This window comes from Scardinius erythrophthalmus (assembly GCF_964197995.2).
Source record: "Scardinius erythrophthalmus genome assembly, chromosome: 4".
Classification (NCBI taxonomy): domain Eukaryota; kingdom Metazoa; phylum Chordata; class Actinopteri; order Cypriniformes; family Leuciscidae; genus Scardinius; species Scardinius erythrophthalmus.
The window spans coordinates 44,149,552-44,168,013 of record NC_138224.1 but is presented as its reverse complement, the minus strand read 5'-3'; the positions used below and the strand labels follow the sequence as shown (position 1 = coordinate 44,168,013).

Below are 18,462 nucleotides of genomic sequence, written 5' to 3'. Positions count from 1 at the left end.
ACGTTTTTTGACGTAACTGTAACAAATTACAGTTACTGGATTTTTGTATCCTGATTACATAACGCCGTTACATGTATTCCGTTACTCCCCAACCCTGCTGAACACACACATGTGGCTTTTCTCAAGTGTGGATTCTCATGTGATTCTTAAGGGATGTTGATTGTGTGAAACTCTTCCCGCACTGATCACATGTGTGTGGTTTCTCTCCAGTGTGGATCCTCATGTGTTCATTCAGATTTTTTTTTTTTGTGTGAATCTCTTCCCACACTGATCACATGTGAACGGCTTCTCTCCAGTGTGGATCCTCTCATGTGTTTTCAGATTTGCTGACAGACTGAATCTCTTGTCACAGTGAACACTTGTAAGGTTTTTCTCCAGTGTGAATTCTCTGGTGCCGTTTTAATGGTTCAGCTGAAATAAAAGTCTTCCCACACTCAAAGCACACGTACTCTCTCACACCAGTGTGTATTTTCTCATGTTTATGTAAATATGTCAGCAGTGAAAAACTCTTTCCACACACAGAACATGAATGCGGCTTCTCCTTCATATGAACTGTCAGGTGTCTCTTCAGGCTTGATGCAGTAAAAAATGTTTTTCCACATTGATCACATGTGAACGGTCTCTCTCCGGTGTGAAATCTCATGTGAACATCAAGATGTTGTTTTAATGTGAAACTGTTTCCACACTGAACACACATATGTGGCTTTTCTCTAGTGTGGATTCTCATGTGTTTCTTAAGGGATGTTGATTCTGTTAAACTCTTCCCGCACTGATCACATGTGAACGGCTTCTCTCCAGTGTGGATCCTCATGTGATTCTTAAGGGATGTTGATTGTGTGAAACTCTTCCCACACTGATCACATGTGTGTGGTTTCTCTCCAGTGTGGATCCTCATGTGACGATCAAGATCACGTTTGTTTAAGAAACTCTTTCCACACTGAGTGCAGGTGAATGATTTCTTGGCTCTTCTTTTCTTTAAAAATAACTTTTTAGTCTTTGAGCGACTCAAAGGTTTGACATGATGTTCCTCCTTCACTTCACTCAGTTCTTCACTCTCCTCCTTCACTTCCATCAGGTCTGACATAAAAGAAAAAGGTTTAGTTTAGTAATAGTAGAAAGTACTAGTAGACGACTGCTATAAAATATGATAATTCTGGTGTTGTTTTCATAAATGAATGAGGTACATTGATATTTCAATTATTATTTTCAAGACATTTTAGACAAATCACGTTTCTGAAGTGAGAAATATGAAATATATTTGATTAATGACAATTATTTAATGTGATACAATAGTGCCAAGGGGTGTGCAATATTGAAATACAATTATCTCTCGATATTTGTTAGGAATTTTCCGATAACAATAATTAAAAACTATGTTACTGAGTGTGTTTTGTTCGGTACAGGCCTGTCATGAATAAATAAATATGACAATTAAACCACCACTAGGTGGCGGCAAGTCCATGTCTTATAAGATAGAAATATGAAGATATAGGATGTAAAAATGAGCCCGATATAATAGCAGAAAGTAGACAAACATTTTTAAAATGCAAGGTCAAACCAATTGTCCCAACGTCTGAATCCAATGGTGTGGTAGAAGGTTTCCTGCATGCTGTCTTTTCGGTGCACAAAGTAATTTAATTCCAATTAGGTATTTATCCGACCAATTTTCCACATCCTCGAATTTAGGTTGGAACGCCACTAATTTAGGTAAACATTTGATTATTCTGTTTAAATGTTTTTATTTCACTCATTCAAGCGGATGTCATTGTCACTTAGAGTTTCCCACCGGCCACTAACGTTGATCTCCCGGTAACAAATGCCCAGTGTTGGGTAAAGTTACTTGTAAATGTAATGCATTACAATATCTTATTAGCCCTTATACTCCATCGCATTCTCTCCGTTCTGCAAATTCCCTCTTATTACATCAGCCTTTGTGTAAGCTCAAGACCATGGGGGAAAGAGCTTTTTCCTGTAAAGCCCCTAAGCTATGGAATCTACTTCCTTCTACAATCAAAAGTGTGCCAACGTTGGGACAATTCAAAGGGTTGATTAAGACACATTTGTTCAAGGCTGCTTTTTCTTAATTGTTTTTATTGCTCTTGCTGTATTTGTTTATTTTACTGTATGCGCTTTGGGTCTGAGAAAAGCGCACTATAAATAAAATCTATTATTTTATATATATATATATATATATATATATATATATATATATATATATATATATATATATATATATATATATATATATATAGTTTTATGGTGTGTCCTTTAACCTTTACACCTTTTACCTATTTATTTATTATTCTCAGGTAGGTAAGGAAAGTCGAATCTGGACAAAACTATAAGCATTCAAAAATACTTACAATTAGTTCAGCAGACTTCCCTGTGGTCAGTTCTTGCTTAAGGCTCTTAAATTATAACTCAGGTAGACAATCTCTTGCCAATAATATAATATAAGTTTTATTAAAGTTAACAAAAGTTATATCAAAGTTACAGTTAGGTTACAATAATAAGTTTCAACAATCAGCTGGTTACAGGCGTCGAGGGACACTGCGCTATTCAGTCTCCACTAGTTCAGTCTCTCTCTCAGTCTTTTATACGCAGACTTCGAAATGCAGGTTCCAGACTCTCTTCTGACGTCATCAAATGGAGTTCTGCCAACTCCTTCGACACGGCTCTCAGTTGTTTACGGCGTATCCCTTCACGGAGCCTCCGTCTTCTTTTTCTCTGCTTTCTTCTCTTAATTGTCTGCTAGTACATTTAACTAGTACATTTTTCCATTTATCATAAAAACTATTTCTAATACATAAGTACTTTCTACTCTAAATCAGTCAATACATACATTTCATGCAAGTAAGTAGTTTTCTTAATAACAGTGAAATCACACAATACATATCTTTTTCAGCATCAATAACAGGGTTACATACATCTATTCAAGCAAAAGCATTATTATTACTTAGGTTACATCAATTCAAAGCAAATCAAGCCTTAATCAAGGCAGTATAATTGCAAAATCATCCTCTACATGAACAACATATATATACATACTAAAATAACCATCATGTTTGTTTACAGAGCGCACACAACACCTCCTCTAGGGGCGTAGTTTGTGGGGGTAATGGGGACGCGCGTGAATCACCGCTACTCAGCTAGGGGTTGGGGAAAAAATCGATTCTTAGATGCATCGTGATGTGGACGATTCTGAATCGATTCGCAAATGTCAAAAATCAATTTTCTTAAAAAATAAAAAAATTCTAATAACGTAATATAAACGGAATGCAAAAGGCGGAACTCTAAAGTGGACGTGCAGTGCTCGGACAGTCTGTGGCGCGCACATAACAGAGTCGCGCACATAACAGACGCATGATGGCTGAGCGCCAAATTCGAACGGCACCCTCTTCGTTAAAAGCTAACGTATGTAAAACTGGCAATTTCATTGTTACCTATTTAGTATTTTTGTATGAGAGCTGCTTTCTGTATTGTTTAGTTTTCACATCAATATGCTGTAAACCGATCTGTTATACGTACGTTATACTGCCCTCCACAGTCACAGTGTGTATCAGTGCAATGCCAGTCACAAAAAGTTACATTTTGACTGTGCTCTCTGCAGATGTTCATTCACTTTTTTTGTATAAGCTGTTTTTGATTGTGGTATACAGCAAACATTTCAAGTTATAAATTTATTATTTTGTTGTGTATAAGAGTGGCTTTGTATGTTACTAATTATTCAGAATATGCATAAGTCCACAAGCATTATATGAGAGCTGCTGGTACATAATTTATATTTTTGATCGAAAACTATTTGTGAATTTGCTACAGCAAAATGTTTTTTTTTTTGTCTGAAGGATTATATTGCTCATTGGAAATAAAAGGATGGTTGGATAGAAGTCTATTATTAAATGCTAGAGATTCAGAATATGCTGAAGTTTGTATTAATTTACTACAAGTATGCTGCTAGTACAGGCACACATTTATTTTCCTGTTGGTTCTTTGCAATGTTGGGACATATGCTGGCAAATGTAACCTTACAGTTGACTTGCCAAATCACTTCCATTTGTTTTATTAATAAAATTAATATAGGAAGATGGAAGTAAGTTCGTTATGGGTCATCATAAAAAAGTACCAAGTCAGTCAAAAAAAAAAAAAGAAATTAATAATCGATAATCGTTAAGGCCCGTTCACACCAAGGACGATAAAGATAACGATAAAGATATAATTCTAAAAATCGTTCTCCATATTAAAGAATAACAAAGTTCATACCACAGTTATAACGATAAAGATATGAGGAACGATATCGTTGGGATCACTTTCAGAACAATTTTTTTCCAGCTGTCGAACAATAAAACACTGACAGCCAATCAGAATCCATTCTAATTTAAAGGTCTCGCACATTTAAAATGGATCTGGATCATCCGGGTGCGCACGTGCTTAGAATAAAAAGACCGTTATCGGTCGTTGGTGTGGACGCATATATAGTTATCTTTATCGTTATCTTTATAGTTATCGTGCTTGGTGTGAACGGGCCTTTACCCTCGGAATCTACAAAAGCACTACAAAAGTGTGATAAGGTTTGCGTGAGTCGTTCCTATCGCGACGCAAATGATAAAATGTGCTATTTGAATTCTGTTGAGAATTCACCACTTTAAAACACAATGGAGAATGTCAAGCATGATGTGAAACAGCCACATAAACTAAAAAAAACTAATTTAAAGAGGGGAAAACATCCTGCACCAACATAAATTTCCACAAAAATGTGTTCTGCTAATGATGACATGTATTAGCAAAAACATGGCTTTCAGATATTCCAAGAGATGACAGGAAATTAACATTTTCAATATAAGAAAATGTTAAGGTAGTTTGACCTACCATAGCACTTTGATTAAAAAAAATACTTTAAAAAGTCAAGTCACTTTTATTTATATAGTGCTTTTAGCAATAGGTGCATAAATAAAATAAAATGCATTATTATCCTACGTAAACAAGTAAACGCTAACTAGGCTATTACTTTATTGCAGTTACTTTATCAATGCATGTGTGGATGATACCACATGTGTTGATGAACCCTCTGAACAAATAGGCAAACACAAATCAAAATATGCAACTGACACATAATAAACAGAATTACAAAATATACACAACTTACATTGAGCTGTAGAACCAATAAGGTTCCTCATAATAGGGTTTCTTGCATCCGGCTCAGTTGAGCAAACACTCAAAGCCAAAGCCATGCCAGTACCTCTCTAAAGACTCTTACTCGTCTCTCTTAAAAGGATAGCCCTTCCCGTAGAAACCTCCCTAGATCCCCCTTGAGGCGGGGAGTAGCATTACAGCACAAGAAATGGAACAGCCTTTCAGAACTGTTACAACTGTATAGCCGCGTTTCCACCGCAGGAACTTTCCCCAGGAACTAGGAACTTTGGGCTGGTACTCGATGTGTTTACACCGCAGGAACCAGGGTCTAAATGAAGTTCCGGGTAAATATTTGCCCCTCCGATAGTCCCTGCTCACGAGGTAGTACTTTTTCAAAGTTCAGGAACTTTCAGGGGTGGGACTTGTGCGCTGCACAAGCTGATTGGTTGTGTTCACGCCGCATTTTGGTTGGATGACTCCACGCAGCATTTTCTTTATTTTTAACCTCCCTTTTAAAAAGTGGCTTCATGCAGTAAAGTTGTCTGTCTGCAAATATGGAATTTAATAAAAAAAACTGGGGGACTGGCGACGAGTTTCAGGCTTTATTATTTGGGTATTTGTGGAAGAGGAAACTTTCTGCGCGTTCGTCACAGCCATCTCACGGCCAATGTCCGCAATAGCTGATAACATACAATTTTATATCTAACGTTAGCATTACGAGCTCTGAACACGCTTTATCAGTGCTCGTCTCTTTTCTGCCACAGCTTTTAATATTAAGTCATTATGTTTACACATTGTCATCTATTGCAAGGCAAACCATGTTACAAATTTACTATAACAGGATTGAAATAGCGCATTGAGGTTGGTAACAAACAACTATTTACAAGACTGTCACTATTTATGATTGATAGACGGGGTTCAGGCTTTTTTTAAGAGTATTTGCGCAAAAGGAAATTTTTGCGCGTTCGTCCCAGTCATCTCACAACGTACCTTGTCTAATTTTATACGCATACGAGCTTTCTGAACACGCTTTAGTATCAGTGCTCGTCTATTTTGTTATGTTAATTAGCCTACCTCGTTAGTAAACCAATAACTGCAGCACAGTTTGAATCTCCTCCATACTTATAAATGTGGCGCTCAAAACTGATTACTGTCCGTCGCAGACTGGGAGGAGCAGTTGCGCGCAGTTTACCTTCCCGGTACTTTAGACCGCGGTGTAAACGCAGAAAGCAACCGGTCTGGGGCAAAAAAGGTTCCTGGGAAAAAAGTTCCTGGGACAAATTGTTCCGGGTAATTTCGGTGGAAACGCGGCTTATGTAAACCAGACACAGATATAAAATAAAGTTGACAATCTATATGAAAGTTTCTCCAACCTCCCTCTACTGAACATTTGTTGAAAATATGTACCCATTTCATAGTTTAACTGTTTATCTAAAAGTGATGAAGTGATTGAATGTTTCTAACATGAATGTTCTTCAGCATCATGAATGAATGAAGAATAAACACCAACCTCTTTGTTCTTGAGGATCTTCAGTGTGTTTCATTCTGCAGGGTTCTGGATCACTATATATTTGCACTATATATATATATAAGCAAATGTGTGTTCAGTGCAAATAAACTTGCTGCCTAGTGTTTTATTAATAAAGTAACAAATTATGTGTTTTTTTTATTGTTTTTAATTTTTATTTTATAACTGTTGGTCCATTAAGCCTCATTAAGCGTTTTCTTGGGTTTCGAGGAAAAAGTACAATTAAACACGTTGCGTTCATATTCTGTGCTCAATTTTTTTTCTGTATAGGCTATGCTTTATGGTGTTTCCTGTTTGGTCTTTTAATACCACTGTCTCAATTAAACGCGTTGCGTTCATATTCTGTAAAACTATTCCAGTAAAACTAATGATATTTCATAAAAATATTTTCCAAGCGTTTTAAAAAATAGCTGATACATATGCATACAAATGTTTGCATTGTGGCTGGCGTTGTTCATTGGTGAGGCATCGACCAATAAAATGACTTCATTCCGACCCCAGCCCCGCCCCCGACTCTGCTCTCTCAAGTCTGCATTTACAAGTGCACGAGTGAGTTTTGCTACAGGCATATCGCAAAAAGAGTAGCAAAAGTCAAAGCGCTAGGATTTGAAGTTGTACTGCCAGATATGAGAGGTTGTGAGTGCCGACTTGTGGTTGTACAACGAAACTGAACTAAAGCACAAAGATAAATGTGTAGTACACAATTGTGCCTGTCATTTTGTTTATGTAAATGACACTTTACACATTTGTAACTATTAATCTGCAACTTCGAATTCAAAACACAGGTGTTCTGAGTATTGTCTGTGTGTGCAAATCGATAGATGCAGCTTTTCACATCAGAGCTGCAAGTATAAATTTCAACTTACAAATACAAATATTAATTTTACAAGTTCTCACATTCAAATTAGCAAGCTCTCGAGTTTTGCTACTGTTTTACCTTCATAGTTTTTTAACTAAATGACACATCTGTAAAAAAACTGGACATCATGTCTGTCTTGCTCATTCAATTCATAACCCTAATTATTCTCATAATTCTTCTTCTTCTTCATTCAAAAATTGTTGTGGAGTCTGTCACTTCATTAAAAATCAGTCTTGAAGTCTTGGGGTTTTGATGCCAGAAAATAAGCTTTACTATACAATAAATTATTTTATCTCACAAAGTCGAGTGCTTTTGCAAAACCAACTCCAGAGTCCAGTATCGAACATATATACACCTCAAAGGTAATCAATACATTCCATATACTTGTGTTTTAACATCCTGCTGTCAAGTTCTGGAGAGGACCAACTCCGAAAGCTCTAATTAAAAGTCTTCACGCACTTAACATCGTAGCTTTATGAGCCATGTGATTCAATAATCTATACAGCTAACTCTCGTCTCTCTCATTTTTTTTATTGAAAAATAATAAAAAGACAAGTCATATCTGTTGAGGGGATCTCCAGGACGGGGTCTGCAACAGATTTGATGTTTTATTTTTTTTATTTTTTTATTCAATATACTCATTATTAACATTCTTGTAAAGTCATGGATATATTTTTTTAAAGATAATCTTTATTATAAGTATTCTTAAGTATTTTGTGTACTTTTCTCTTCTACCTCTAGATGGCAACACAGAGCCCAAACACTCGCCCAGCACCAATCCGCTGCAAATGTGTTGCAAACAGAACAACTTGCAGAGCTGTCACATTTTCATCAGATGGCAAACAAATTAAAATAGCATCACTTAAGGCCAGATCAACTAGCGCCTTAAGCGATGGGAAACACTTTTTTTTTATGAGACTCCTATTTCGAGGAGGGCGTGAGTTACTTTTTAAAAAACGTAACCATCGGGGTTAAGTTTGGGCGACAAAATTTATATTTTGGCCGGGGGTCCACTAAATTCAGGGCAGCACCAATAATGATCAGCGAGGAGGAGGAAAAGGCTGCCAAAGAGGCCCTGTGTCCTCCATCACTGCCAGTCACAGGAGAAGAAGACGACATCTTTTCTCGGGCAGACTACCTAACTCTTCAAGGGCAGGTGGAAAGAGTGAGTTATTCTAATGCCATTACTGAATATCTAGAAATAAGTTCTTCTGCATTCCTCTGATGCTTAAATGAAGATGAAAATAAAGATTCATGTTTATTTACTCATGAAGTTGCAAGCATAAAAGCATATGACATATTCATATATTTTTAAAGGTATCACATTTAAGTTGAAAATTCCAGTAACGTGACAACATTAATCAGGATAACTGAGAATCTTTACAAAAAGGTATAATTTTTCCATGGGCTAGAAACAATATTAAATTAGTAAAAAATATATATATATTTTAAAAAAATACAGCTTAACCATAAGAATATTACTCACACGACTATCTAAACAACTCAAACACGGTCTCTTAGCTGTATATTTTGAATGAGGGTCATTTGACCTGAATTACTTTACCATAACACAACGTAACCATTGGGCTATTATTCTGCAGATACAAGCGCTGAGGATGGCAGAAGTCCAGGGAAGCCCGGTCCCCAAAATCACAGTAATAAAAACAGCTGTGGAGCACATGCTAGCTTTAGCACCAAAATCTTCAGCCGTTCACAAAAGAGGAAACAAAAGCCCGTGTTTATGTTCTGTATATTTTTCAATCAACATTCATAAATATTACCTGTATTTTATTTCACTCTTACCCTCAGGATGGCAACCAAACAATGTCATTCTTCTAGGCTATGACAAGAACCATTTATGAATTAATTGCTTTTTACGCATAAGAAAATCCAGACATTGTTATTTTATTTTATGAAAAGAAAAAAAAAGGATTATAAATGAATATCTTTCTTACATCGAATCTACACGTTTCCTCAAGCGAATTGGCAGAATCCAGTCAGTGTGTGTGTGTGTGTGTGTGTGTGTGTGTGTGACTGACTGAGGTGAGCAGCACTGGCGTGAACGCAACTAAAAACTCACGCGAACCCACAGTTTGTTTCTTCATTGGTGAACTAACCTGGTTATTGCATTATGAGCTAAACAGAGATTTGTGTGATTGGTGGTTGATTGGTTACTCAACGCTGAAATTTTTTTTTAAAAAGTAATCTTGCATGCCACATATTCATCTTTGACTGTAATGCCGCAACACTTTCCTTTATTTTCACATATCACTTCAATAGTGACAGTCGTAATAGATGCTTTTTAATTGTATGGAGTAATTTTTTTAACCCTTGTCGAATATGCAGTTTTGTCCATTTTGGAGGGAGCAACTGTAAGGAGCCCCTGATCTTTGCAAAAAAAAAAAATATAGAGACTTCCACGTGCGCACGCATTAGAATTTCCGGTTTGCGTTATAGTGTCATTATACTACAAATGTGGGAATAGGGATGAGATGAGAGTGTGCTTGAAGCATGTCTCCTGAGATGTGTCTTATTATAGGGAGATGAGAGGGTGTCACTTAGCATCGGAGAAAGCGTTCTGCTTACCTGGATCACACGAGGCACCTCAGCCTAGGCTATATGTAATGGCAGTGACGTCAGTGCACTCAGTTCAATGTTTTATGACAGTCAGTTTCTTGTGGAATATTAGCGCGTTGGTCTTGTGAATAAATTTGGTGTTATATCGCTAGTAAAGGTACAGTAGGACTGCATTGTTTGTGGACTGTCGTTTACTGTAGAAAAAAAAGAAGCATGAATATCTCTATTAGCTGCAAAGTACTAGTCATTGCAGGCCACAAAAAACTACATCTAAGATTACACTAAAAACTTAATTGTAATTTATTACATATTTAACTCATTAAAGATATTTTTATACCATCATCCATGACAAAGCATTATATCATCATCATTAAGCACACAGAAGTTGACACAACACTTAATGTTTTATTTTAATTAAACAGCATACAAATATTTATAATTGTTTTTATTTATTAAAATGCATAATATCAGCGTTATATGCATACATACAGTTACAATTCAAGTCTTATCATAACTGGTAAAACCTGAAAGTCAAAGAAAGAAAACATCTGTATTTTATACTTTCTTTAGACCATATACAATATCACTCAATATTACTATTAAATAGGGTAAGTGTACCCATTAAGCCCACCAAAATCTAAGTTTAGGTTTTTTTCATAGATATTGACATAGTATATAAGAAATATAATTTGGTAAAATGCAAGATTAATCTCTCATTTGAAATTATATTAATTATTGGATGTACATTTTTGAATATAAAATTAAGATAATTTAGGAATAAAGTCAGAAGTCTGGCATGGGCTTAATTGGTACTTTGGCACCATTTAAGCCCGCATGTGTTCCAAATAAGCCCACATCATCATTGATTCACAAAATATAAAAAAATTAAATGATTTTAAAGAAGTAAAACATCAATATATTTATTCAGTGACAGGGAAGTATTAAAAAAAATCCTTTTGCTAATGTTTGATTAGAGCCCTGGGTGGGATGGGTAGGTGTTAGTGGCCGGTGGTCTGGAGCCTTAAGTTGGCTTGACTGGAGTTGTAGCTGGAGTCAAGCTGGAAGTTTGACCGGGTGTATCTCGGGAGCCAAGCTGAGTTAGGGCTCCGTACTCTGGGCCTCCTAGTGGGCCCCCCTAACAGTCCCAGGGGCTCAGGACTGTGGGGAATGTAGGGTCCCTCTGGGAGCTCTCCATGTCCGGAATCACAAGCCTTAGCTCAGCTTGACTCCCGAATTATGCCCGGTTATACATAAAGGACTTTAGGATAAAACAGGCTCTATCTCATTTGAATGAATGTGTAATTTGTGTGTAAGTAAGGTAAGGGTAAAAGGTTAGTAAGGTAAAAGCACACAAAGACATGTTATCATTAAACACTTTCAGAAAATGTATCAAAGTTTGCAAATAGAGGGATTCCCCATTGAAATACATCAGGTGGGCTTAAATGGTTCCACAGTAAGTAATGGTGAAAAAATACATTTTTTTCCTTTAAAAATGTAAGATATGTTTACAAATACATGCATGGAGCTTAAATATACTGTGGACTAAGTATCATTGTAATTTTCATTGTGCCCACATTGAGAAATGTTAAGTTTTTTCATTCAAGGTTAGCTTGTGTTGACTGTAGTTTGCATGCGTTTTGTGGCACTGTACCATTTAAGCCCATCTTAAAAAAAGTTAATTTATAAAAATAATCTTCTCTACAAAACAATTTATGATGTATTTATTTGTAAATGAATGTAAAATGAATCACAAAACATTCATTTTTTGCAGTTCACATGCTTAATTCTTTGGCAGTCTATCTTTCTGTAAGGCTAATGGTTTGACCTAGAGATTAGCTTTGAACGCAAGCTAATAAAACTCATCTTTCAATTTAAAGGAAAATTATATAAAATGATAAAGTACTATTTGTTTCAAAAAACAATACATTTATCTCTTATTTGACATAATATCAATTTACCAAAGAAATTGCTGAAAATTGCAGAAATTTCTGAAGGGTCCCGAAACACCGAAGTTTTGGGGTGACTTTGTGTGAGGTCCCCTGAGACAGCGTGCACATGGGTGGCGCTAACTCAACATTGCCAAATATAAATTGGTATGCAATTTTTTAATTTTTCAAAATGCCAGGGAAGTAACAAATCACTGGATTGGTTAAAATAATAAGCAGCATAAAATATTATTTTCTCTTTTTTTAATTTGACTTCAGAGTTGAAAGTGGGCTTAAAGGGTACATGGGCTTAATGGGTACATTTACCCTACTATGGTAATGTCGCAAACGGATCCTGTCGCGACATTCCCTTCTTTGCATTCTCTCATAAAATAACCTTTTTATCATAGTAAAATCTACATAGCCTATCATTCCCAACAAAAGTATTGTTTAGCTAAAAACGTGTTGAAGATTAGTGGACAGGCAGTCGATTAATTAAATACGCTATTTCCTCACAAAAACGATTCTGTGAAGCCTCTTCTCCTTCTCCATTGATATCCATTAAAAAACAAACAGTTAACGGCTGAGATGCTAGCGGACTTTCCCCGAAGACACTAAATCATTTCTACAAAGTAAATATTCAACGGAAGCGTGTTATTTACATGAAAGAATGTGTCAGAAGCATTTGTATGTACTATTTGTGTAAGATTGGGGACTAAACTTACCTGAAAGTAGTGAAAATAACAGTGAGAGACGGGAATTATTGTTTGTGTTAGTTGAGCTGCCGTCCCGTTTCCATGGTAACCGCCCTCTGCTCCAGTTCAGATGCAACTCGAATGTTCAGCGCGCGCGCGCCCATTCAAATATGTAAAAGTCACGCAGCATTTACATAAAATGTACAGATACAGGATTGATGGAGGGAATTATTTGATAATCAGATCAAATATATTGAAAACTTTGGTTTGTTCCATTTGTTCTTATTTTTATAAAACCTGTTTAATTATAACCTCAGTGAGCTGAGTACATGCCCAGATAGTAGACCAACATTGAATCTACATTGAATCATTGTTAATGCATTAACCAAAAGATCATTGAATCAGTGTTGAAATTTAACATTGATTTTTCACCAGGTTTGCACCCTGAAATAATGTTATTTCAAAGATGAAAAATCAATCAATATGGTCATAAAATCTATATTATTTCAACAATAATTAAATCACTTATTTAACATTGAATCAACATAGAAACAATATAAAATCACTTGCTTTATGTACAGCAAGCTTCTATGCTAGTTTATCATGCGTGTTCTGCGCTTGAATTTTTAAATGACTCCATTTTGACAGAGACCATGTAGGGTTGCAATTAAATATGTTTTTAATCAAAATGTCTTTCAAAGTAAACTACATCCTTCAGTTTACAAGCAAATGTATTTATTTTTGCCCCCAAAACTGAACAGGAAATATCACATTCAGAGAAAAAAAAAAGGCATTTCGTGGTGACAAAGACAAAAACAGCGCAGTACTACGGTAATAAAGAATGAAACATTACTCTGATAAATATTTCAAGTTCAATTTTATTTAGCACATTTAGAACAGACCAAAGTGCTTTACAGAAGAACAACATTAAACGATATAGCATGCATTAAAAAATAAAACAAGATATAACATGCATTATAAAATAAAAAAAAGATATAACATGCATTATAAAATAAAACAAAAATAAGAGCAACATAGCTGAGTAACCATAAAACAAAAGAACCAGAACAGAAATCAGAACTCAGATATAAATTAATAAAACCAACCAAAGAAAATAATCAATATACTAAATAAAATAGGTAGGTTTTTAAAGAATTAAAACGTAGGTAGAGAAGGGGCTGCTCTAATAGGCAAATGCTAGGCAAATGCACACTTACATCTATGCTTGGGTAGAATACCGTTACCATAATTCTAATGAACTCAGGGGTTTCCACCACGAGCAATACCCCCAAGCAGTTCAGGGGCATAATGAAGCCATTTTTGTACCGAAACAGAAAAAATAAACTCTGAGGCCTCCTGTTTCTCTGCTTTTGCGTGCTGTTGTAAGGCATCTAAACAAAACAAAACAAAAAAACAAAATTAGAAAATATTTGGAAATGTGACTGATTATAAATTACAAAATGTACTACAAAATTAAGTGAAACTTGAAATTTTGAAAAACACGCTGAATTCAAAATCAAGACTATTTAATTAATTTTAGTATAGACATTTAGCTTTAAAATGCATAATATCAGCGTCATATGCATACATGCAGTTACAATTCAAGTCTTATCATAACTGGTAAAACCTGAAAGTCAAAGAAAGAAAACATCTGTATTTTATACTTTCTTTAGACCATATACAACAGGGAACGGCAACTGGCGGCCCGCGGGCCAAAACTGGCCCGCCAGCAATATTTTCTGGCCCGCCGGATTATTTTGGAAGTCCTAGGCTAAATGCTGCACAAAACTCTTCCACTACTTGAGAAAAGCCGTAGTCGCGCGGCGATTTCACCACCGCATACTGTGTGAAACGCCCATAGGGAATCATGCGGCGCAGGATTACATTTGAAAGTATAACTGCGTTCACACCGGATGCGAATAGCGCGTCAAATTCGCGCCTGCCGCGTCTAGTTATACGCTTGACCACTTTGTGTCCATTCACGTGTCAAAAGACGGTAGCGGTCAGAACTCTTGTGTACTTTGGACGGAGCGGGCGGTCTGACTGACAATAGCCCACTCCCGACATCTTTTGACAGCGTATCCGTACTTAATTCTGACCACCTGTACACCTAGCTCTGAGGAGCTGTTTGGTACTGAAACCATTGTCAGTCAACAACATTCTTTTTTTGCAAGGATGTTTGAAATAGTTCGGCAGAAAATAGCCTACTTCATTTGTCAGTAGGGCAATATGATTTTCGTTTATGTTGCTTAGAAATTTGAGTGATCTTTGTCCTATTTAATTTATGTTATTTATATTTCATAAATTTTTTCTGTGGCATTTTTTTTTCTCTGCTGACAGTAGCCTACAATGTTAAAATAGCCTAAAATTTATATTGACACGAACACAATTTTTGTATAGCATTTATAATTATTATAGGCTACTTAATCTCATTCTTTCCGTTAGAGACATTTGAATGTGAGATTCTGGAAACGAGATCTAAATTTTGTGGACCCGTCAGGTCGGGAAATAAAGCTGGTGAACACCGAGTGTATTTTAAGCGGTTGTCATGTAGTAGAATGATGGTCTGTATCTTTAAGATGTGAGTGTAGTATGCATGCGGGGACCGGATGTAGAAAGGAGTTCACGTTGAGAAGCAGACGCCATTTGGAAAGTTATCAAGCGTATGACTGATTTAATTCGGCAGAGTGTATGACAGTATGAGAGATATCTGATTACACAAGAAAGCAGATATATAACAGCGGTTGCTGAATAGAACCTTGTGGGAGCGGGACGGGAAAAAAACAGTCCCGCGCAGACCTCCTTAAACCTTAGGTGTGTATGTGTGTGTCCCGAATAACTAATAATAAAAAAAAAGGAATAAAGTTCAAAAGTCGGACTGTAAGCGAATGAGGCATGATTGCTATTCACACCTTTATTAAAATGTCTGTAATCTGTTACCACAATAGTAGCTACTTGATCTGTTTAAAATTATTTCCTTGATATATGCCTAAGGTGTTAAATTAAAAATGAAAAATCAAAATTAAAATTTGTCTAATCCAGTAATTATTTTTTTTATATTTTTGATCTGAGCACAAAATCAGAAAACCCGTCGTTATTTGTTTTTTTTTCATTTTAGTTCAGGAAATAAATAGCCTAATGGAAAAACAAGTCGTTTTTCATCTTTTTATTTTTGGTTTTAATTTGAAAAAACGATTGAACGAATGATCCACGGACGGTGACGGACCCATCATATTCCGCTATTATAGGCCTATAAGAGTATTTAATTTGTATCCATAGGCCTACTTTGTGTAGCTGGCCCGCCATCTACTGGCTAAAAAAAATATTGGCCCGTGGCCAAAGTTACTTGCCGATCCCTGATATACAATATCACTCAATATTACTATTAAATACTATGGTAATGTCGCAAACGGATCCTGTCGCGACATTCCCTTCTTTGCATTCTCTCATAAAATAACCTTTTTATCATAGTAAAATCTACATAGCTGTTACAGAGCGGGCTCCCGCACCGCCTCCTCTCCACCACCAGAGGGAGCCTTCACCGGAACTTCTCTCGGGAACTCTAATCCCCATAATGCTTCATACCTGGGACTGATTGCACACACACCTGCACCTCATTCAGACTCTCTATTTAAACCACACTCATGGTGCGTTCAAGTCCTCCTGGGAAGTTCGTACGTACGAGGTGGGAAGTCGTGCTTATGTTCAAGTCACTTTCGTCGGAGCAAAATGGCGGAGTACTTTCTCTTAATAATTACACAAAAATACAGTAGGTTTCTTAAACTCTTGTTCTAGAAAATGAAGAACAAAGAAATGTACAACAGGTGTACTTTGTATTTTTATGTTTTTAATTAATTTATGAAGCCACTGCCAACACATCGTTACATGTTGCATTGTTATATTATAATACTATCATATTCTGTGTTGGCGATTAGCTAACTGAGCTGTTAATAGAAAAGCCTGACAATATCACAGCTAAATACCTTTACGTATTGTGTATTCCGCCATGTTAATCACTGACACGCCCCCAACTCGTAAAGATCGGAGCTTAGAGAAAATCCCCAGCTCCCCACTGGTATTTACGACATTGTGGTGGCGTTCAAGTGCGTTCAACTCGTAAATACGATCTATACGAGATGACTTGAACGCACCATCAAATAGAAGATCAGTGTGAAGTATTGCATTGCCACGGCCTGTAATTTCTGAGCGTTTACCCTATCCTACTGATCTAGTTGCCGACCTCGGATTGTTATCTCACTTCTGCCTGCTTGCTGCCTGTCTTGACTTGGATTGCCTTTGGATTATTGTCTCTCGCTGCCTGCCCCGATCTTCTGCCTGTTACCTGACTACTCTCTCTGTGTTGATCTCTGATTTCCCTGTTTGCTGTTCTCTGACCCCTGCCTGTTCGACGTTCCTTCAATAAAGCTGCAAATGGATCCTTCTCAATCTCCTGTATCATTACAATAGTTCCCAACAAAAGTATTGTTTAGCTAAAAACGTGTTGAAGATTAGTGGACAGGCAGTCGATTCATTAAAGTGTAAATTGCAGGTTACATTTTTCATGAAGATAATGCAATGTGTTTATTAAACATAAAGATAAAAACCGCCCACCATTGTATTTTATACCAAAATGCTGAATATAATATGAAAAGTTGGCACTTTTAACAGTTGTTTTAACCGCTTCCGCTCCCTTCCACTAGATGGGGCGTGACGTCATAAGAGGAGCTCACTAGTAGTGTTACCGGCATAATCCATAGTACGCTAGCAAAATGGTAAACCGTTGTGTTTGTGCGGGATGTACAAATTCGTCAAAAACAGGGCACAGGGTCCACAATTTTCCCAAGGACAAAAGGTTGATTCGTGCCTGAGTGAGGTTTGTGGCTACCATGCGGGCCGATTTTACTGCTGCCTCTGTGACCAAGTCAGCCGTCGTATGCAGCGAGCACTTCACTGACGATGACTATGACCCTGGAGACATGCGTCGGCTTAACATGGGGTTTAAATGCCGGGTTAAACTCATTTCGGATGCCATTCCCTCTTCAGTGTTGTATTTCTTTGAAAGCTATAGATGCCGGTCGCAGGTCGAGCTGTTCCACTAAACTCCTAAACGCGTTCACCTCACGTTAGCACATACTCTCCACTGCTGATTCAATTGAGTGGCATAGCCCACACTAACACAGTGATGGGGACATCAATCTCTCTTTTTCTTTTCAGACAATAAACATCGCTAATTAAATCATGAGAAATTGATAAAGCGTGGATTGAGGAAGGGTATTACATGACGTTTGAGGCGTCGATGAGACTAGCGATTGGTGCCTGTACAGTGTGTGCATCTCTACAGCTCTAATTTGGACTGACTTACTGAAAGTAAATAATGTCTTCAGTCGTTGTCCCTCCTTGCTATTCTACATGACGGCTGTGGTCCATAAAGAATTTTAATGGTTTCCCACATCCTCAGTCGTTCTCCAAATAGCCACAATACAGTAAGAATCTAGCAGAGTTCCTCTTATGACGTCATCACCCAGTTAACGTAAAAAAACACGCTACCTTTGAAGAAACCCCAATAAATGTTATTTTAATGCATTTTAAGACAGAAATAACTACATATATACCCAGCAAACATTGGTCCGACGGCGACGTCCTGTCCCTGGCCAAAAATAGTCGCGGTAGGACGACAATATGCAAAAAATTGTAACAAAAAATATTTCTTAAAAATGCATTCAAATACGTTTGTACATGTCTACAATT

At 36.7% G+C, this 18,462-nt stretch overlaps 1 pseudogene across 1 annotated transcript; it reads right to left on the bottom strand.

The window, feature by feature from the left end:
* Positions 1-231: 231 nt before the first annotated feature.
* LOC308689319 lies at positions 232-811 on the bottom strand (annotated as a pseudogene). The gene has a single exon. The product of its transcript is annotated as an uncharacterized misc_RNA (transcript).
* Positions 812-18,462: the final 17,651 nt, after the last annotated feature.